We start from the raw sequence: 24,216 nt of genomic DNA, 5'->3' as shown, positions 1-24,216 counted from the left end.
TCTAATTTTAACAGTTTATTAGTTGTTTCAATATATTCTAAAATTTCAAAATTATTTATTTGATTATTTTTAAAATAATTACAAATTTTTTTTTCAATGTTTTCATAAGTTTGATTATTTATAACAGAATAAATTTCAAATGTTATTAAGGAATGTATGTTCCATTCAATGTTTGATTGTCTACAATATTTTTTCCTGAAACTGGTTTAATTTCTTCAATTTGCAATTTTTTGCTTTTAATTTATTACATTTTCTATGTTTTTTGTATAAAATTTCTGACAAACATGTGGTTTTTTTTATTTAGTTTACAATAGGTTTTTGAAATTTCTGTTTTACAGTTTTGAATATTAAAAAATTTGTTCTTACAATATGTTATGTTCTGGTCAATAATAAGCTTACCATCTAATTGAGCTATGGCTCTTACATTATAGTACTTACATGTTAGTTCTATTTTGGGGTATTTTATATAAATTATAATTATGTCTCCTTTTTGGGCTATTTTAAATTTAGAAATGTCCATTAAATCTGTTATAGTCATTATACTGTGTTGGTAATATGTTATGTTTTTTAGTTCATCAAAATGTAAAATTGTTGGATTTAAAATTCCAATTTTGCCAAAAGTAAATGAATTTATTAAATTTTGCAGTTCATGTATAACATATTGATTTCGTTTTCTTTTAATTTTTCTGTTTGTGGTATCACCTTTAATATTATTTACAGTGTCAGTTAATTCTGTAATTATTTTAAAAATTTCTGAATTTGTTGTGAGTTGTTTATTGTTATTTATTATTAGTTCGTCCAATTTGTCATTAATTCTTACAAAGTCGTCATGATCTGGTGTACCAGCTATTAATTTCCATAGTGTTCCTAATTCATTTATACCCTTTTTTTGCCTAAAATGGGTTTGTTTTAATTGTTCTAATAAAGTTCTAATTATCAAAATTTTATATTCTGTTTCCTATGTAATAATTCCTAGGCTGTCGTGATTTTGTTCGTTATTACTGTAAAAATTTCTATTTTCGTCTGCTATTATATTTTCAAAATAAGATAAATTAGTAATGTGAAATAGGTCCCCGTATTCCTCATAAATCCAAACATCTCCATTTTCGACAAGTACGTAGTCTTGTCTTGTGTAGTCCACAATGTCTGTCATTATACGAGTATTAGTAATTAATGTTAGAATAATTATAGGTATCATCGTCTAAAAATATATAATCAAGATTTAATATTATCTTTATGTACTATTCTATTCCTGTAGTTAATTCTAACTTTATTCTTTAAGTCTTCTTTTACTACTTGTTTCTTGTATCTAGGATTTAGTTTATTTCTCTCTCCTGTAATCTTTTCATATATAACATCTCCGCATAAATATGTTTTATAAATTATATTTTTATTGTGTCTTTCTAGCATCTTAGTTGGTGCTGATAAAAGTTTGTCTGGTAAAATATCATGAAATTATTATAAAGTACTTCAAATGGTTTCTCATTAGTTACCGAATGTATAGTTTTATTATATTGTTGGGCAGCTCTAAATATTGATTCAGTAAAGCTTATTAAATTATATTCTTCTTTAATGCATCGCGAAATTTGAATTATTGTTGAATGTACCCTCTCAATTTAACCATTCGTGGTACTATGGTTTGGGTTGCAAAAAAATATTTCTATTTGAAGCCTCTGCATCAAGGACTTAAATTGTACCGTAGTGAATCCTGGTTCATTATCTATTGTTAACTTCTTTATATTAGGGAAACTTTGTAATATTTCTAACACTTTACCTTCTAAATTAATCTTATCTTCGATTTGCTCAATAACCAAAAATTTGGAATAGCTATCCAATTTCAATGAAATTCGGTATATAATAATTTCTTAACACCCTAATGACATGTACGAAATATGGGTGAAATCGGTTCACAACCACGCCTTCTTCCAATATAACGCTATTTTGAATTCCATCTGCTGCCTTCTCTGTATATTGCATATATACATTAGAAAATGAAATACAATTCAATACTCAAAGTACACAAATTGATCTAATCTAATTAATTTTACAGCAAAATAAAAAATGTAAATGACGGATAATGAAATCTCGATTATCACTTTATCATGCGAGAGTATAAAATGTTCGGTGACACCCGAACTTAGCCCTTCCTTACTTATTTTTATTACATTTTTCGCTTGTATTTCGTATAGATCCTCTATTGAGCAATGTTTTGCCGTTACTATATTTGGTTTGATGTATTCCTTTAATATTGTGATTAAATTATCAACAGTATCATATTCAATTAAATGGCTTATTTTTCCAAATTCTCGAATTTGCTCATGTATTGTAAATCTATTTTTACTTAGTAAAATTTGTTGTTTAAATTGGTTTAATGTTTTTTTTGTCTCGGGTATCTGAGTATCATCACTACTTTCAGCTGAATGTTGAGATTCCTGACTTTGGGAATCATCGGAAATCTATATATTATTCTAAGACAAAGCGCTTATTTCCAGAGATCTACAAAACGTACAGAGACAAATAATACATCAAATTAAAGTGTGCGATCTGAAACTTTGCACAAATTTTACATATTTTAAATTCATTGAACCACTTTTGATATATTTGCGTTTAAAGTTCTTCAATTTTTACATTAAGCTAATATAAGCAGCGCTTCTACAGAAAAAGAGCATATATGTAAGAAATGTGTAATTACAAATGTTTCTGTCATTTGCTTTCGTTACACACATACCCACATACGCGAAGGCGCAAGTGCGAAATCTAACAACAACAATGTTGTCTGCTCGGTAGCAAAATGACAATAAGCATAGATAACTTGATACGAGACTCTTTGGTTCGAGAGAAAGCTGTCAAAACTCGCATTTTTTATAACATTTGCCAATGATGCCACTGCTGAAAAATATTAACTTGGGTATTTAATAAATTATACAAATCACTAAATTAAACACTTTGAAAATGCATACATACATATATATGTAAATGCTAAAATGCAAAATCATTAATTAATTTACATAAACATTTATTTTGCCAAAATATGTTCGCACAGTTTCATTTCACACAAATTTCGTCAAGTAATTATAACCGGGGTTCTCATTTACTACTCCGTAGCAGCAAAATTTCTAAAATTATTGCTATGCTATCGCTACCGCTCTCACTTTATCGGGAGCCGCAGCATAACCTTAGCATAACAATGTAAAGTATGTGCTCTACTCTGCTCCGAGTTTTGTTAGTTAAAAAACTATATTCCGCTTTATCTTTACGTTAGATATCGCGTTTGGTTTGTTATGAATGCATTTGCGTCCTTGACCAATAATCTAGCAAAGTATCCGCAGTGCCTTGACGATGAAAATTCCAATGCCATTTTTTGTTGTGATATTAAATATATCGGACGGGCTCGTCTTGAAAAAAAACTACCTGGTTAAGAAGCAAAATCAGTATAACCCATATACTAAGCATGTTTGGAAATGAAAATTTTTACTTATTTCTTTCTATTTTTGAATTACTAAAATTTTCAAATGATTCTTACATAAATTTTGAACAAATGCTTATGATTTGAAATATAATTTTTGTATTTATGAGCTGTATTGAATTTTAGCATAAAGAGATAAAATGTATCCTATGTCCTTACTCTGCTTCTAAACTACCTTCCCACCAATTTTAAGCCAAATCGGTTCAGCCGTTCTTGAGTTATAAACGACTTTCTTTTATATACCAACTTGTACCATACTTGTAAATGCCAGAAAATAGCAAAAAAGAAAAAAAAAACAAACACATTCGGGAGCTGTAGCACATGAAAATTTTCATTTGCTCTGCTGTGCTACCGCTCCCAATTTTAGCTTACCGCTACGCCAGAGCATAGCGCAGAATTTAATTTTTTTCTCCCGCTCCAGCTATAGTTTTTACCTAACAAAACTCGGAGCAGAGTAGAGCACATACTTTACATTGTTATGCTATAGGCTATGTGCTGCGGCTCCCGACAAAGTGAGAGCGGTAGCAAGAGTAAAATGAAATGCTACGAGAGTAGCGTAGTTTTTCAAACGCTGATTATAGCGCTGCTTTTCTGGCATCCCGCCTTTTTCACTAACTGTTGGTTGCGGCTCTCAACAAAGTGAGAGCGGTAGCAAGAGTAAAATGAAATGCTACGAGAGTAGCGTAGTTTTTCAAACGCTGATTATAGCGCTGCTTTTCTGGCACCAGCCTTTTTCACTAACTGTTCGTTGACGGCACCCTGATTGTGTTTTGTTGCCAGCTCAGAAAACAGATCAGCTGCAAGCGAGAGAGCAAGAAAAGAGATTCTAATCAAGTTATCTATGACAATAAGAGAATGACGAATATTACAAATGACAAATGTTTGCTTTGGCATGTGCACTGGTACATACATACATATGCATGCGCTAAGGCGCTATCTACGATTTGACATGCGCTCACGAATATGTATGTACGAGCTAAGGAACACTGCGCTTTGACATGCGCACTCTACCTTGTTTTATATTCACACATACATACTTACAAACCTATGTATGTGTATACATATGTATGGGCGAAGACGCAAGTGCAAAACATAACAGAAATATTGTTGTCGGCGTTATTTTGATTAGAAGTGTTATTGCGTTAGGTAAGCTTTGAGTCAGTTCAGTTTTCTTCCAAAAGTCAAGGCGGCTATTACCGGCGAATACATACATACTACATCGAATTTCAGTTAAGATTCAGATTAATTATTAAAAATAAAATGCCAAACCAAAGGCGAATTAGACGAAAAAGGAGTTTAACAGGTCGAAGAGAAGAGGTGAATGTTATAGATAAAAAGGAATTTTTAATTGTTAATGTATGTATGTATATGAATTGACCTGTTTTATTAGAGCCGTGGTCATGCAGGATCTATGGCAAGTTATTTCAAAGCTGCCCTAAACTCCGTAGTTCTTCCGGAGTATAGTTCGCTTGGGGGTTTGACTAATATATGTTTACACTGTAAAGCAAAACATTCCGGAAGTGAAAAGGTACCTGTACTTTTCATTGTTTTATATTCATAATATATGTATATACATACTTATTGTCTTAATATTTGGTTGAAATTGTTACTAGGTAAGAAATGGCTTTACGACATGTTGTCATGGCGGAAAAGTTAAACTTCAAGAATTACGTGTACCTGAGTTTTAGAAAGCTGTGTTAGAAAATGATTTGAGCTCTTGGCGGGGACACTATTTGGAGAATATTCGGCAGCTAAATAGTTCGCTTGTTTTTGCATCATTCGAAGCGAAAATTGCGGAGCCTACTGAGCGCGGACCATATTGCTTCCGAATACATGGATCAATATATCATAGGGTAGGTCCATTGCATGCAGATCATCCTTCAGAATCCTCCTACGCCCAGCTGTTTATTCTTGACACGGATCAAGCAACTGATATAAGGGCACAAAATAATTCAAACTGCGATAGGTATTTGCTGAGAGAAATCCACGAAATGCTTTCAAATATTAACCCCTTGGCCAAGGAATATAAGCATATGGCGCAGGTTGAACGCGAAGAGGAACAGAGGGCCAGAGAAGAAAATCGCAATGCTCGCCGAATTAGCATGCTACTTTTTAACAGCGCTGATCGACGTTATAATTTGCCAAACTGCTCAGAAATTGCGGCCGTTTTCACAACAGAGGATGGTGAACCACCTGGAAATCGAAAATTGCGAATATTTTCACGGAAATCTGATATGCAGAATTTATTATTTGTCCCAACGCTACATAGGTTGTGTGATCCATTAGTATATCCGCTTTTTTTTCCTTATGGCGAGTCAGGATATGATGAAACTCTTCTGCATGAACAGGGTCATCGAACGGAATGTAGATTTAAATTAACCCAACTGCAGTTTGTTGCTTACCGTATGCGGTAAGAGAAGGTTTCAGCTTGCTTCATGCGTCAGGTAAACTTTGGCAACAGTATTTAGTTGACTAATATGTCAGAATTGAAGGAGCACGTCTGGCATTTCTGCGAACTCATCAGAAAGAGCTACGTGTTGAAACATATGCTGGTTTGCATGACTACTTAATGCGTGGTGCAAATATGGAAAGTGTTCGTCCTGGTCGTATAGTTGTACTTCCTTCAAGTTTTGTTGGCTCTCCTCGAAATATGAACATGCATTACTAGGATGCTATGGCTATGGTTAGAAAATATGGAAAACCGTCGCTTTTCATAACTTTTACATACAACCCAAAATGGCCAGAAGTCATTCAGAATATTGAGAGATACCAGGGACCGGAAATGCGTCCAGAACTGATAGCCCGGGTTTTTAAGCAGAAGCTCAATTAGCTTATGAAAGATATTTTCCAGAGGAATGTGTTTGGAAAGGTGAAATACTACCTAAATACTACCTAAATGTCATTGAGTTTCAAAAACGGGGTCTACCACATGCCCACATCTTAGTAGCACTTCTCGAAGAAGATGTTATTCGCGAGCCTTCTGAAATTGACCTGATTGTTTGCGCTGAGATTCCTAATGAGGAGGCAGAGCCTGAGTTGTATGAAATAGTCTCAAAATGTATGATTCATGGCCTATGTGGAGTACTTAATCCATCATCACCCTGCATGACTGATACGGGAATTTGCTCAAAAAACTATCCGAAAACTTTTCATGCTAATACGCTTTCAAACGTTAACGGCTATCCTCAATATCGCCGCCGCAATGATGGAAATAAAATAGTTGTTCGTTCCAATAAACATTTAATTAAAATAGACAACCGATGGATAGTCCTATACAACAAATATCTGACCAAAAAATGCAGTGCCCATATTAATGTCGAAATATGTGCATCGATAAAAAGCGTTAAATACCTCCACAAATATATTTACAAAGGATATGATTGCGCAACAGTTCAAATTATTGAACACCCAATTGATCGCGTGGATAATCATGATGAAATGTAGATACATTTATAGATGCTCGATATGTTAGCGCGCCTGAAGCCTGTTGGAGGCTTTTGAAATTTTCAATGCAAGAAAAGTCGTACATGGTAAAAGCTCTAGCCGTTCACCTTCCAGACTCATAAAATATTTATTTTCGTGATGCTAATGCTGCGATTTCTGATACCCTTGCTCGATGCCGCGATACCACTTTAACCGCATATTTTAAATTGAATGCGATAGATCCATTTGCGAATACTTTGTTGTATTATCAAATTCCTGAGTATTCTACTTGGCAAGATGCGTCGCGCTCATGGCAAAGAAGAAAACGTCCGATTAATGCAATTGGTAGAATGTATACGGTCGATCCAAAAAATCGGGAACTCTTTGCTTTACGTTTATTACTAACTTCGTTAAAAGGACCGAGGTCGTATTTAGATATATTAACCGTGAACAGGGAACATCTCTCTTCTTATTGGGAATCAGCAGTAAAGAGAAAGTTGCTAGCGGATGACACTGAGTGGACCGCTGCACTTGAAAAAGCATCTGTCTTTAAAATGCCTGTGCAACTGAGACGTATGCTTGCAATGATTTGCATATTTGGAGAACCAACTTCACCAATAGAGCTCTGCAGAAAATTGAAATTGCATCTTTGTGAAGATTTTTTAAGAAATAATTCAGAAAACACCAGCGAGCTTTTAGCATTGAGAAATATTAGTCACATTAGTTACCTGCAGATGATCTTACTACTGAAGACACAGGAATTGAGAATTATAATATAGATGATGAAGTATTATACGCGCAAACACTAAAGGAACAGCTTAATCATGAGCAAAAGATTATATTCGACCATATAACCCATGCAATTTCCAGTAGCAACGATGTCGTAAAGGCATTCTTTGTTGATGGTCCTGGCGGCTCTGGCAAAACTTTTTTTATAAGAGTATTATTCACCATATTCGTAGCCTCAGACAGAAGATGATATCCGTGGCTTAGACAGGGATTGCCTCTATTTTGCTTCCTGGCGGAAGAACGGCACATAATATATTCAAATTTCCAATACCTTTGACTGAATCTTCTGTTTCTCTAATTAAGCCAGATAGCACCCTCGGAAAAGCAATCAAATGTTCTACAGCAATAATATGGGACGAAGCTAACATGGTTCCTGGGACTACATTACTATGCTTAGATCGATTATTACGTGGTATTCACCAAAATGAAATACCTTTTGGTGGAAAGGTTATTTTATTAGGTGGTGATTTCAGGCAAGTTCTTCCTGTGGTGCCCAATAGCTCACGCGCCGCTATAGTTGGTAATTGTTTGAAACGGTGCTCACTTTGGAAATTTTTTAGGTGTCTCAAATATGCGTTCTAAAGAATCCTTATACAACAGTTTTCTTTTGCGTGTTGGAGACGGTCGAGAGCTCTCTCCAGAGTCGAAAATCAATATACCAGAAGAGATAATTTTGCTAAATGAAAATTTAGTGGATTGGATATTTCAGCCTCAGTCTGGTGTTATAAGTCAAAACCATTTGAAGGATCGGGCAATTTTGTGTCCAAAAATGATCACTGTACGATAATAAATAGCGAAATAGTAAATATGTTGCCCGGTGAAGAAAGGGTATATTATAGCGTGGATACTGTCGTTTCTGAAGATCCTCAAGAGCATGTCAGATTCCTACAGAATTTCTAAACTCCTTAATTTCAGTGGAGTAGCGCCTCATGAGTTAAGGCTTAAGGTTGGAACAGTTGTGATGTTAATCCGCAATCTTAATAAATATGAAGGGTTGGTCAATGGGACTCGCTTGATAGTAAAAGCACTACATTGTAATTGTTTATAGGTCGAAATTTTAACCGGTGAATCACAAGGGATACAAATTTTATTGCCCCATATAAATTTACAGCCCAGCGAATCAACACTTCCTTTATTTTAAAGCGTCGCCAATTTCCAATAATTGTAGCATTCGCAATAACAATAAACAAATCTCAAGGGCAGACTCTAGCAAGAGTTGATGTTTTCCTCAAGGAGGATTGTTTTACGCATGGCCAGCTGTATGTCGCATTGAGTCGAGTACGATCTTCTCAAGATATCAAAGTTAAGACTTACGACCAAAATAAAACCACTACGAATGTAGTTTTCCATGAAGTACTTGAATAAATTGAGTTTTTATAAAAAATTTTTTTTACTTTTTTCATTTTAAATAACGGAGTCCCCCGATTATCGGGGGTTATTACTAGTGTTATATAATTCAAGACGCGACAATGCGTCAGCTACAATATTGGATTTACCGGGTTGGTATACAAATTTTGGAGAAAATTCTTCTATAATTGCGTGCCATCTTTTCAAACAAAGCAAATGCTAATGGTTGGTGATCAGTATGTACATATTTCCAAATTGGTTACACCATAGAGGTAATTTCGTAGACTTTTTAATGCTCAGACAATGGCATAAAGCTCTTTTTCATTAGTTTCATAATTTCTTTCTGTGCTATTAAGAGTTTTTGAAATGAAGGTAATTGGTTTATCTCCTTGCGATAGTACCGCACCCATTGCAAGGTTAGATGCATCGGTAGTTAATACAAATGGTTTTGAGAAGTCAGGCTGTATAAATTCCATTCTGAAGCCAATAGTTTTTTTTAATTTATTTAATGCAGATATTCCGTCCTCATCTAGAGTTATTTCAAATTTTTTTGATTAATTTTTAGAAATCTTACCGTTTTCTCCTGATAGGTATATTGTCAAAGGTTTGGCTATCGCAGCATAGTCTTTAACAACCTTCCGATAATATCCTGCAAGTCCCAAGAATCCTCTTAATGCTCGCAAACATTTAGGTATTGGATAGTTTAAGATTAATTTTATTTTATTTGGGTCTGTTTTGATGACATCTTGAGCTACTATATAACCCAAAAACTCTATTTCTTTCGCAAAAAATTTTGATTTTTCTAATGAATTTTTCATATTAGCATTTTTAATATTTTTGTAATTGTTTCCAAATCCTTTAAGTGTTGAGTTACATTTTTTGAAAAAATAATTATATCATCCATATAAACGTGACAGAGTTTTCTCGCAATATATCATCCATTGCTCTCTGAAAAATTCTAGAGGCATTTTTTAACCCAAAAGGCATCCTAAAAAATTCATATTTGCCATTATTAACGGAAAAGACTGTTTTTCAATATCGTTTCCTGTCATTAAAATTTGATAAAATCCTGATTCTAGATCAATGGTTGAAAAATATTTTGCTTTGTTTAGATTAGACAGCATTACGTTTGTATCCGGAATCGGATAACGATCAGAAATTGTATGCTAATTTATTTTTTGTAGTCAATTACCATTCTAAGTTTTGGTGTTTGAGCAATTTTTTCTTTTATTTTTTTTTAAGTTCAGTTAATTTTTCATCTTGATTTTCAGTATTTAACTTTTCGGAATTATTTTCCAATTAAAAATAATCATCAGCGTTATTAATTCTTGAGCCTCTTTCACCCAGTATCGAGTACGAGGGCTGCTATATATATTCTGGCCTAGGGCAACACTAAGTGTTGCCTGGTGCAATCTGACATTTCCATTGGAAAGTTTGACATTTTTAGCATAACATCACTCAGAACGTTTTGTCATTTAATCGTGAATTGTTTTATTTACAGGGAATTAAAAAATTCATCTCGGCCAAAAAATGGAATTAACTCGTGAAAATTTTCGTGCGATCATTTTTCACAACTTTCGACGTGGATTATCACGACAAGAGTGCATCGATGAACTAAAATCTTTGTATGGCTATAAAGTACCATCCTATAGCAGTGTGAAAAACTGGTACAACGAATTCAATCGTGACCGACGCTCGCTCAAAGACGAATTCCGTGAAAGTCGTCCAAAAACAGCCGTTGTGCCAGAAAACATCGATGCCGTACGTGAACTGATAATGCAAGACCGTCATGTAACATACCTTCAGATAGAGGCATGCCTATGCATTTCTCCCACCAGCATACATTCGATATTGCATGAACACCTGGCCGTAAAAAAGGTTTGTTCTCGTTGGATCCCGCACAATTTGATAATCGCTCAAAAAAAGGCTCTTGTGGATTGGTGTAAAGAAATGCTGAAGAAATACGATCGCGGTGCTTCAAAAGACGTTTATAAGATCGTCACAGGTGACGAATCATGGATCTATGCGAATGAGCCCGAAACAAAACAGCAATTGACAAGAAAAAAGGTGCGTGGAGTCCCTACGCGCGGATGAAGTTATACCTCTTAGTGATATTCCAAGAAATGCATATCATTTTGTATGAAAGAAAACTAGAAAACTTAAATTCACATTTTATAAATTTATTATAATTTATTATCTCCCCGAGCATGCCTTTGCCAACAAGTCGTCTTTTCGCGACGATGACAAAAGCTAAAAATCATAAATTGCACAACTTTCTAGTGCTTCTCGCAAAAATCTGCGTCGATATGTATTCACGATCATACGTATACATACATACATATTTACACATGTTTGTAGGCGAAGCTGCTACAGCGGCAAGGGGTGACAATCGGCGGCCATTACTTTACTTATGCCATTAAAATTCCATTGCTACGAATATGGAAATGACAACGAAATAATACAAATATGCATATTTCTAAAGGTCATTAATTTCTTTTAAGAAATGAAAGGAATGAATGATCCTGAGAAGTATAGTCTTAACTTTTCAACGGCCAACGTAGAGCATTTCAACCAAAAGGAATTAATTCATTAACCCTGCTTTCATAACGTACGTCTGAGAGGCGCACGACCTCTTTACATTTTGCTCTCCCTCCTACAATTTTTTTCACAGCGCATGCATATTTGAATTTATCTCAGTCGTTACATACAGCATTTCAGTGGTAGTTGACTTTTGGTGGTAAGTTTTGTATATTCTGAGCCATACGTCTCTGAGACGTATGTTTATGTTGTGTGCTATTTTTATAATTTTTGAGTGATTATTAGTTATTGTGTTTCTTATTCAAATTTAGTACATACAAGTATAAATAAAAGCAAAATAGAAAAAGATGGAAGATTAGACGACGCGCTAATAGCTGCTTATTTAACAAATCAAGATGAATGTAGATCAACAGAAAATGAAAGTGAAATAGGAGATGCTGTATTGGAAGATGATATTCAAAGTGACGCGGAAGATGAAGATCTTAATGTGCAGGAGAATCGCGAAAATATATTGCCAGACCCGGAACACGAAGAATCCAACAATAATAGTTCGTTTTTAGACAGCCGGACAGTAAGAGTACTTCAGCCAACATTAAGAAGCTAAAGTCAATATTGCTGGACTACCTCGAAGGGAATAAATGACGGTAGAGTTCTATCGATGAATGTTGTTCGAACAATAAGAGGTCCCACAAGAGCATGAAAAGCATTATGTGATCCGATTTCGTCCTTCAATGCTTTTTTTTACTGAGGAAATAATATCAGAAATAGTACAGTGAACGAATGCAGAGCTATCTCTAACACGAACAACTACAACCTAGTGGAGAGAGGTATATTGCTGCTATGAGATGTGATAGGTTAAATTTTTTAATTAGAAGGCTGCAAACGGATGATAAAGCATTGAGGCTTGCTCTGCGCCCCACCGATGCTTTTGTACGTGTCAGAAAGGTGTGGGATCTCTTAATAAAACAGTGCAACGATAATTATACTTCAGGAAGCTACAATACAATCGACGAACAGCTGTTAGCTTTTCGTGTCTGTTGTCCTTTCAAAATGTATTTGCTTAGTAAGCCGAATAAGTATGGCATAAAAATCGTGATGATTTGTGATAGCGCTATTAAATATATGTTGAATGCTATCCCATATTTGGGCAAGACAACAAGAACTTCAACGATGCCGATAGGTGAATACTACATGAAAAAGTTAACCAGACCAATACAAGGTACCTGTCGCAAAATTACTTGCGATATTGGTGCACCTCCGTACAACTAGCAAAGAGCTTGCTAAAAGAGCCTTATAAGTTGACCATTGTTGGAACAATAAGATCCAACAAGCGAGAAATACCTGAGCAAATGAAAAATTCGTGCTCAAGACCAGTTGGCACAACAATGTTTTGCTTTGATGGTCCTTTAACTTTAGCGTCCTATAAACCTAAGCCATCAGAGATGGTATATTTGCTCTCTTCCTGCAATGAACCAGGCACAATAAAAAAAACTTCTGGAAAGCCGGAAATTATATTACTCTACAACCAGACAAAGGGAGGTGTCGACACATTCGACCAGATGTGTTCACTCATGTCGTGTTCCAGAAAAACGAATAGGTGGTCCATGGCTGTATTTTATGGCATGCTTAATATTTCGTTTATAAACTCGTATGCCATTTACTGCCATAATATGATTTCCAAAGGCAAAACGTCGTTGAATCGAAAGGAGTTTATGAAGGTACTCTCTCTGGCATTATCAATGCCTTGGATGGAACAAAGACGGGAAATACTAACATTGTCCAAAAGTTTGCGATGCAGTATTGCAGCTACTATGCCTGCGGAAGCACCCAACCATGATAGCAATAGTAACGAAGAACCATCTTTTTCCAATAAAAGAAAATACTGCGCGTTTTGTCCATCGAAAATTCCTCGTATGTCCAAAATGAAATGTTTTAAATGTGAAAAATCCGTATGTAACGAGCGCAAAATTTTACTTTGTAACTCATGCAAAAATGCTACAAAACATGTTACCAGCTTTTTAAAGTCAATAAAAAAATAAAAGAAATAAAATTTATTTTAATATTTAAACAAATACTTAGTCCCATTCGGAGAAGACTGTCTTGTTATGTAGGCGTATCATTATGATTTAAAGGGTTAAAAATAACGTTATGAAGACAGGGTTAAAATCACCACTCAGAAGTCGTTTTATCCGTTGTAAGCGAACGATTTTCGAAGAAACATCATTTCTAATTGTGTCTTGTGGCATATACATCATTTCTAATATGCCGCAAGACACAATTAGAAATGAACTTCTTAAACCTCACGCTGTCAGATAAAACGATATACCTCGTCATCGCGGGTCGATTTCCAAAAAATGTAAATGAAGACTAACTACAGAAACGATCCTGTAAAGTATAGCCTTAATTTTTCAACGGCCAACGCAGGGTATTTCAACAAATGGTCACATAAAATAGTTGAGAACTCGCAGAAATGAAAGACAAAAGAAAGAAAAAGTAGTATAACTTCAATAATGAACAAGCACACAAACATACATATGCGCAGCAGCAGTAAGGAAAGAGGTAACAATCGGTGATCCATTGTATATTTCTTTCATGCTTAACCAAACCATAATTAGGACAACGCAATTCAAGTGTCAATAGTGGTCTAGGTGGTGATATTTTATAATAACTCATTTTAAATATATCGGGTGATTTTTTAAGAGCTTGATAACTTTTTTTAAAAAAAAAACGCATAAAATTTGCAAAATCTCATCGGTTCTTTATTTGAAACGTTAGATTGGTTCATGACATTTACTTTTTGAAGATAATTTCATTTAAATGTTGACCGCGGCTGCGTCTTAGGTGGTCCATTCGGAAAGTCCAATTTTGGGCAACTTTTTCAGCATTTCGGCCGGAATAGCCCGAATTTCTTCGGAAATGTTGTCTTCCAAAGCTGGAATAGTTGCTGGCTTATTTCTGTAGACTTTAGACTTGACGTAGCCCCACAAAAATAGTCTAAAGGCGTTAAATCGCATGATCTTGGTGGCCAACTTTACGGGTCCATTTCTTGAGATGAATTGTTCTCCGAAGTTTTCCTCAAAATGGCCATAGAATCGCGAGCTGTGTGGCATGTAGCGCCATCTTGTTGAAACCACATGTCAACCAAGTTCAGTTCTTCCATTTTTGGCAACAAAAGTTTGTTAGCATCGAACGATAGCGATCGCCATTCACCGTAACGTTGCGTCCAACAGCATCTTTGAAAAATACGGTCCAATGATTCCACCAGCGTACAAACCACACCACACAGTGCATTTTTCGGGATGCATGGGCAGTTGGCCACCAAGATCATGCGATTTAACGCCTTTAGACTATTTTTGTGGGGCTACGTCAAGTCTAAAGTCTACAGAAATAAGCCAGCAACTATTCCAGCTTTGGAAGACAACATTTCCGAAGAAATTCGGGCTATTCCGGCCGAAATGCTCGAAAAAGTTGCCCAAAATTGGACTTTCCGAATGGACCACCTAAGACGCAGCCGCGGTCAACATTTAAATGAAATTATCTTCAAAAAGTAAATGTCATGAACCAATCTAACGTTTCAAATAAAGAACCGATGAGATTTTGCAAATTTTATGCGTTTTTTTTTTTAAAAAAGTTATCAAGCTCTTAAAAAATCACCCGATATAAAAGATTTACCTAAACATTATGATGACATTTTCATGATTTATACGCAATGTACGAATGTAAGGAATTTCGTTTTGACGACGCGTCGCGACGACATTTCAATTTCTCATGCTTCAATTTTTGCTTTCAACCAAGAAATCGCTTGTATGTATGTATGTACACATGTCCAATATATGCCTTTGCGTTTTGCCGTCGGCATTTCCATATTGACATGCAAAAGTAATTATGTATTTCATTGTTTCGTTTTGGCCCAATTTTGTATGTTAAGACAAGTGTCAATAATTGCGCCAAAATCAAATATATTATATATTCATATGTAAACATGTTTTAAACTTTACATTAAATTGAAGTGTCAATAATTGGGCCAATTTTCATAAAGTTGGAAATTTTGCGCGAATAAGACGTGTGCGGGTTAAGTCGTGAATTTTACTTATATTAATTAATTTGAAAGTGCCGAAAAATGCGAAACGAAATTTCAATAAATTTATACATACATATATTATGTCATTTGCACATTTGTCTGTATGTTTGCGAAAGCAAATGTTCTACAAAAGCATATTTCTATACTTAAACAAAATTATTAGAACCATCGTATGTTTCTTATGTACATGCATAACCAAACCATACTTAAGTCAGCGCAACCTAAGTGTCAATGGTGGTGTTGGTGGTAAGCGCTTGGAAAGTCAAGATGATACCACAGGTCTCAGGTTCGAATCTCGACAGAATAAATTTTTAATTTTTTGCTTTTAATATCGTATACTATACAAATAAATATTTTTCTTACTAATAGAAATTAAATTTCCACATCAATATTATGTTTATGTATATTATGTATATTGCTGTGATAAATTTAATTTCTATTAGTTAGAAAAATATTTATTTGTATAGTATACGATGTTAAAAGGCATACATCTTCTATCATATCTTGTGTATCTGCACATGCTCATATGAGTGTATGTATACGCATGTGCGTGTTCAGAAATTGAAATCATATTTTCATCACTTATCAATATATGTACTTATTACATGTGCGCGCATTGACTTGCATGTTCATACATTCATATATGTATACTTATATGTACATATATTTGCATACATTGCCAAACAAATAATGAAATATGTCACCAACAATCGGCGATCCATCGTATATTTCTTTCATGCATAACCAAACCATAATTAGGACAATGCAATTCAAGTGTCAATGGTGGTCTAGGTGGTAAGCGTTTCAAAAATTACGATGAGCATGTAGGAGGTATGTACGTAGGTTCGAATCCCAACGGAATTGATTTTTTAATTGAATATGACACCAACCAAAAATTGAAACATTGTTCTACAAAAACAACAACAACATAAGCATGGCAACATTGTGTTATTGGTAGAAAAGCCGAGCTGTGCCGAAAGAAACGAACAAACGATCGCCGATTGTCACCGCTTCGCTTGCTCCTCAACATCTTCGCAGACAAGGTTGCGTAGATTCATATTGAGCAAGGTTGCGCAACTTGAATCTATCGCAAGCTTTTCCGATCTCATATAAGAAGTATAACCTCAAAAAAAAGAAAAAAAACATTTTCGTTGATAAATATGCCTATTTACATTATTAGGCCAGAAATATGTATATATAGCAACCCACGTAGTTATCATTCTTGTTGCCGGCAAATTCATCGGCTGGCGTTGTAGAACATTTTCGTTTCACAATATTTTCCTTATAATTTTTTAATGCTGGTATAAATCTTCAGCTGGCTTTGTAGAACTTTTTCGTTCCACAATATTTTCTTTATAATTACTTTTTTCATTACGCATTACGGTATAAATCGTCAGCTGGCCTTTTAAGATCTTTTTGTATCAAAACAAATTTTATTAATATTATATTGCCGGTATAACCTTCGGCTGGCGGTGTAGAACTTGTTTGTTCCACAATTTTAACATTTCTTTCATTTTTATCGATACTTTTCTCTGCTAGTTTTTTTGAAGCTTCTTGTTCCTTAGTTTTGTTTTCAAAATAAATATTCATACTTTTATTTTCATTTTCCAAGTTATTCTTTACCCTATAGTTAATTTTCCCATTGGACACATCGATAAGTGCCTCAATATTTTTAAGGAAATTGTATCCCAAAAGGAGATCCGATTCTAATCCCTCTATTTCATAGAATATTTCTTCGACTCCAAATATGGTTATTAATGCGCTTATAAATGGCTAATTCGTTTTTATTGTTATAAACCCCAGGCTTAATGTAGCATGAGGTTGCTCCCGTATCGACTAGAGCTTTTAAATTTTTATTTAATTTGCAGTCATGTAATTTGAGATAGGGGAGTTCGTCCCCTCTTCTCTTGCGGGCGAAAGCTATGATTACTTCCTCTATGCCGCTTTACCCCATGTGCTTGCAGGTTTTGTCCCCTATTGGCCTGAAAGTTTGCATCCGTTTGCACAGGTTTTGTATTTTGATTAAAGTTGCTATTTCCTTGTTGTTGATAAAAATTGCTATTGCCTTGTTGTTCCCTCACATTAAAATTTCTATTATGAAGTCTGGATACAGATGGATCTATATCCATTGGAGTTGGTTTCGGAAATTTATAATGTATATTGGCATTTGGAAGGTTGTTCCGTTAAGGAAATCTTAAATTTTTGTAAGTATAGATTGGGTTTGACCTGTTTCTTTCATATTTGATTCAAGTTTCTGAGCTTTTGCTAACGCGTCAGGTAAATCTTGTGGGTTAAGAGAGAATATTATGTCTCGTAATGGGGTGTTTAGTCCTGTTATAAAAATTCTTAAGGCATGTTCCCTATTCTTTTTGTTTAACTCTTTTGTCAAGTCTGCGTTATTTCCGTGTGTCATGACTTTTTGTTGACGAGGTTGTAATATTCTACAACCGACATTGCACCCTGCCTTAAGATGCTTAGTTCTTGTTCGATTATATGTATTGGACATTTGTCCGCACATGCAAAGTATAGACGAGATAGAATTGCATCGAAATTGAGGACTGTTCCATGGTTAGTTAATGCATCGTTTGCATCATGCGTTATTTTATTTCTAAGTATTGTGAGTGCAGCAAAGTATTTTCTACTGCCCCTCACGTATAGGCTCATAGCGTTAAGCGCTGCCTCTCTCCAACTAACAGTAAATTCAGGTACGGATTTAACTACGTCTAACGATTCTGGACAGGCTGTATTATCGTCTATTGTCTGTGTTAGCAATTCGGTTGCAGTATTGGTATTGACTACTATTTGTGAGTGTAATTGCTCTACTTCCTCGCGTAATGCTATGTTGCTGTCAGCAGTAAGGCGAGTTATTAAGTCTAAGGTCAAAGCGTCACCGTTAGCCATTTTGTCTAATTTTCGGTTTCTGTTTTTTTTTGTTAATTGTTTTTATTTTATCTCTTCTAGGAAGAGGTGCTTTTTTATTCTGGAGGGTCAGAATCGCAGAATTAAGCTTTTATTATAAACCGGAGGGTCCCTCTTACGGTGGTGAATCGCGGTTTCAATATATTTTTGTTATATGGCTGGTCGAGTCTTTAATTATTATTTTATTAAAAAAAATTTATTGGTTGGATTAATTTTTTATAATTCTCTGGAGGGTCCCTTGGGTGGTGAATCGCAGAAAATTTAAAATTGTTATAAGATGGAGGGTCCCCCCGAGGGTGGTGAATCGCAGCTTTTAATTATTTAATTTATTGATTGTACAAACCATTAGTTATAGTCTTTAGTTTTTTGTTTTTTGAGTTTAGCCCTTACAAAAGTCGCAATGTGACAGTTTTCTTTATTTAATACTTGGGCTATTTCCCATTTCTAATATATATTCTAAATATAGTTAATATAAATATAGTTAATATATATATAATATAGCTAATGATGCAGTTGTTGCCACTGCTGCTGTCACTGTTGTTGATGATGTTGTTTTATAAAGTATTTGTATTTTTGTGATTTAAGTCACTCTTTCTGGTTTTGTAATTTCGTATTTTGTTGATTAGTTGTGTTTTCATTTAATTATTTTAATTATTGGTTTTTAATTCAATTTAAAATATTTTTCAAATTTCTTGTTTTTATTATCCTGCGATTGTCACTTCGTTGCTTGTTCGTTCTCACACAGTTATTTTTTTAGTGAAAGTTTTTCACTTACACTTTTTTGGTCACTGTTACTTTTCCAATAAATTATTTAAAAAATTTTCCTTGTATTTATTATCCTGCGATTGTCACTTCGTTGCTTGTTCTTACTCACTTTTTACTTTAGCACACACCTATGACTTGGTGTAAATTATTTTTTATAAGACAATTTTAACATCACTTTACACTTTTGACTTCGTGTTAAACTATATAATTTTAACTTAACTTTTTACTTTAGTAGGCACTTTTTTGAACTCGTGCCCCACGTTGGGCGCCGAGTAATTCCCGCGACGAGGGAATTTAATAAAAAGTATATGTTTTATATCCGCGAACGTTCGGATGAAATAAGAATACGTGATTCTCGTGGATTGCCAGATTCAAATCAATCTTTATTTCTGAAATAGTAACATTTATACATTTTGAGCTAATTATCTTAAAGCTCAAGCTGAAGTGTAAGCATCAGCTTAATTGAATCCAGATTAAAGGGTTAATTACAATATTTGCTGTTACAGCATATTCCAGTAGAACGTTAATTCTGTTTTCTCTACAATTGTTATTGTTATGCCTTCTTGAGAGGGCGAGCGATATTGTTTTGATAAGAATGGATTATTGGATTCAGAACGGAAAAAGCATATCGAATTCTTAAATAATCAAAACATTAATTAAGATTTTTAATTAATGATACAGTGTAATTGCTAAGTGCAAAAATTCAATTTTATTTACAGTTACGGTAAGGTTGTTATGCGAAGGCTGTCGTTAACGTGCACGTACAAGATACAGTGCGTATTATGGGTCGTTATCCTGTTGTAAATAGAAGTGGTCGCTATTAACAGACGATTTAAGCACACTTAAAATTTACAGTTTTTTCTTGAAGTGTTCAAATACATTTGTTTATCCATGTTTAGTATGAGCTTGTAACTGCTTTTCATAGTTATTATATTGCGGTTGTTTCTTTGATAGGTTTATATGTGTGCTCTGATTTCAAATTTCTTTACCATCGGCTTGTTAAACCAGTTTTTGATTATTTGCCTTTTCTGCGATATGGGCTTATGAAGGATGGTAACTCCATGCCTGGCTCAGATGGCCAGAATGGGTACTCCTTAGCCTTGGAGTTAGGACTATGAAATTAGAGGGATCTTGCGGGAGAATGACCGTGAATGGAGAACGGCTTCGTTTCGTAAAGTAGAGAATTCTTCATAATTAAGTTGATGCTTTGTATAGCTGATTCCCGTTACCCACCTATATGAGGAGCGCTTAGAGAGATGCGATAAGAACGATCTTTGCCTTTTGTAAGTGTAGGTGCGTCACTGTATCGCATTGGGAGTATAGTGATCCCTTAACTTCCTTTTATATTTTCTTTATTTTTAAAAATGTACGCCTCTATGGGGCAATATTGTATAAAATGTGTATATTTTCGACTTTTGGAGACAATTTTGTTATCTTTTATACTTAAGTGCAAATGCACTAATTTGGCGTTTATTAGCGCTCCAAATAACTTATGATTTTTTAAGCAGGATTTTTGTATCATTATTGGTGAAAGCCATCCTGTGGGACCGAAAGTTTTATGTGATTTTAATATATCGACTGTCAGAGGTAACTCTGACTTTGTTTTTTATACCAATTTGTGGAGTATTAGAAAATTGGGGATTTAGTGGTAGTCGTACGTCGTACCGGCCATTATTTGATCGAGTAGTTGCGGCTTTCGAGTAGCCTTTACAATACTGATCTTCTAGAGTTTTATTTAATATTCGTGAAGTATCCCTATCTCTTGAAATTTCCTTAATTGTGAATTAAGGTATTGATTTGATTTTTTCTCAACATGAGTTAGTATTGTGGTAACTGTCTGTCATTAGTTCACTTTGAGTTTCGCTGTGCAGCGTTTGAGGTTTTTGTACCTTTGAGCAACATAGTGTCTCTTGGCATTTTTTCGAATTTTGGGTTTCAGGATTTGCTTTTGCAATTGAACCCATGTATCTTTGTGTATAAGCGCTTCTTTGGGGTGAGATGGGATATCTGCTGTAATGAAGCATTGAATTGTGCTTTTGCAATTACTAAGATTGTGTGAGCAGTTTGTGCAGAGTCTTTTTGACCTGAAAAAGTTGTTCCTTTCGTTAATGTTTAATTTTTTAAATTTCTCGCTAGTTTTAAGCTTATACCCTCTTGTGCCTAGTTCGCATGACGTTTGTTTTCTTTGTTCTGATGTGAACGTTTGTGTTTTGTAAAAGCTTTTATTTAAATTTTTGTTGCTTCTAGCTTGGGGTCTATTTAAGCTTCCATTTTGGTGGTATTTAGTGTCCTTACTTTTAATTATTTTATCTTCTAACATTTTCGCAATTTCATATTGGGTGGTGAGAAAATCTATCATTTGTTGCCACGTTGGGCACTTTTTTCGAGATGAGAGCGATTGCTCCCATAGAAGTAATGACTTTTCTGGTAATGTGGCGGTGCAAATATTTACCAGAATTGGGTCCCAGCTGTCTGTGGGAATATTTTGTGTCGAAAAAATCGACTAACAATTAGAAACAGTGGATTGTAGTGTTACAAATTCTTGATTTTAGGCAAGTTTAATAGTGTCGTTACTTGCTAATCGACCAGTACTCTTTCGTTTTCTTATCTAGCTTTTAGAGCTTTCCAAGCCAAATTGAAATTATCGTCATTAAGAGCGAACTGTTTTACTATTTCGCCTGCTTGACCTTTTGTTTTGTATCGGAGATGATACAATTTTTGCGCTTGCGATAATTTTGGATGGTTAATGTACACGGCAGTAAACATATCCCGGAAGGACGGCCATTCTTCATAACCTCCGTAAAAGGTTTCTGGGTCACATGCGGGCACCTCGAGTTGGATGCCTGAACTTGCCTTCTGGGTGGTTTCTTCTGGCAGCTCTACTCTCGGGTGTGGAGTAAGTGCAATTGCTTTAATTAGCTTTAATTGATCGGAGATCATAGCTTTCGTTTCTTCATATTTGTCCAAGCAGTTTTCGTAAATATCGTAAGCCGATGATTTAAAATTTTGAGGTAGATCTGAATCGTCAGATTCTACTATGGCGTCATGAGCCGCTTGGAGTCGTATTTAAAAATTATTGAGATATATGATTTTGATTTCTAGTAACGATTCATTAGTGCAGTATCTTGTTAAACTGTCACTTTCTGAAATAAATTTACCAACCTGTTTTGGGCGTGTACCTCCTGCAGGTGTGTTTTGATTTTTCCGTTATTAACCATTTTTGTTCTATTGTATATTGTTATATTAAAATATTGTTAAAGTTTTTCTCAGTGTAAACTGATTTATGGTATCTAATATAAGCGATAAAGTATAGTAAATTTAATACTCTTTTAAAGATTTTTTTTATTACGTTCTTTTTATTTATTTACCTATTTGTTGACCGAAAGTTTTGTATTTAGGTCAGTGGTCGGCATGAGAGGATCTGTCACTCTGTTGGTGAGCACGAAAAAAAAGTAGCCCAGTGAGAAATTGGAATTAAAATTAAGCATCTAATCTAAATAATTTATAGTACAATGAAAATTAACAAAATGTCTTTTAAGGATATATTCCCTATTATCTTTAAAAGACTTGGAACATGAAAGGCATTGCATGGCACCAAAGGCATTTAGAATCATAAAATATTTCTCGCAGGGCATATTTGGTTTTGCGCTATAGTCTTGCTTGATGTTAATTCGTTGCTGGCTCGACAACGACTGAACGATAGAGCGTAATAGGCTAGCCAGTCAAAAACGAAGAATCGTGGGTCGAGTCAGCTGGCACGACCTATTTTATGGGCGCGCAATGTAACTGCACAGTCAAAAACGCTACTCCCTTGACGTGGGATGACGTGAGAATTCACGACATTTGGATTTTTGCCGTAGAAACGTGTCAGCCGATTGCTCTCTCACAACGCAGGTTTGCCAATATCGATACACTGTAGTAGTTATCAACTTTTATAATTCAATCTGTTCAATATGTTTCAATATGTTTGAAATTTTCATAAAATAACTCAAAATCAGAGTCGAATGCTATTATTTATAAATATATAAACTATTTTTGATAGGTTGTTTTCAGTTTTGGTATTTTATATTGTAAAAAATTGTAATTGAAAACAAAGATGTGCTCAAAACTATATATGAGTATTGGGCAATGGCAACATTGTTCAAATGTAAACAAACAAAGATGGCTGATTTCTGCGTTTTTACCACGTTTTTGACTGTGCACACATTTTGCCGATAAGGAAGGAAAAGGAAGGAAGGGAGTAGCGTTTTTGACTGGCTAGCCTTTAAGGGTACATGTGAAGTTAGTTTGCACAATTGTGCTAAGAAATGCCGACCACTGATTAGGGTACACCCTAATACGAGGACTTTTTTATACATATGTATGCAGGTACTTATGTTTTGTGCAAATGAGAGCTCATTAAAGAGATCAATGCTGTTTTTAAATAAGTATGCACGAATTGTTAATATGTATTTCTGATTATGCTTATGTTCTTAAGCAAATGAGAGCTCGTTAAAGAGATCTATTTGCTTTTGTAAGCAATCCTGCTTGTTCTTGTTTGCTAAAGAACAAGTGGCAGGAATAATGGGATGCCCAACTTATTCCAGTGTGAGAGCGACTCAAAATAAGCGTTTTTTATAACATTCTCCATTGTGACCACATCCAACAAAATAAGAATTTTTGGGCATTTTAAATTAAAACACCCAACATTTATTATATATTGGACTTTTAATATATGGCGAAACCACTTAAATGCTTTTTTATGATTTTATGATATATTAAAACAACTGACTTTCGATTTTTCAATACTTAATAAGGTGAATTAAGCCTGTTAGTTGTCAATTAATGAATGTTTTTAATCATTTGTAATAGAAAATGATTTCTATTATGCATCAAATTACAAAACGTT

General features: G+C 34.6%; 1 protein-coding gene and 1 pseudogene across 4 annotated transcripts in view; one reads left to right on the top strand and one right to left on the bottom strand.

Moving 5' to 3' along the window:
- Positions 1-24,216, top strand: part of LOC120779448 (putative dual specificity tyrosine-phosphorylation-regulated kinase 3 homolog) — a 200,671-nt gene that overhangs the window by 26,165 nt on the left and 150,290 nt on the right. The gene's annotated exons all lie outside the window — the stretch shown is intronic.
- LOC120779923 lies at positions 13,732-13,965 on the bottom strand (annotated as a pseudogene).

Source organism: Bactrocera tryoni, unplaced genomic scaffold (assembly GCF_016617805.1).
Source record: "Bactrocera tryoni isolate S06 unplaced genomic scaffold, CSIRO_BtryS06_freeze2 scaffold_11, whole genome shotgun sequence".
In the NCBI taxonomy this organism is placed as follows: Eukaryota; Metazoa; Arthropoda; class Insecta; order Diptera; family Tephritidae; genus Bactrocera; species Bactrocera tryoni.
The sequence above is the reverse complement of the archived record's forward strand: the minus strand, read 5'-3'. Positions and strand labels throughout refer to the sequence as shown.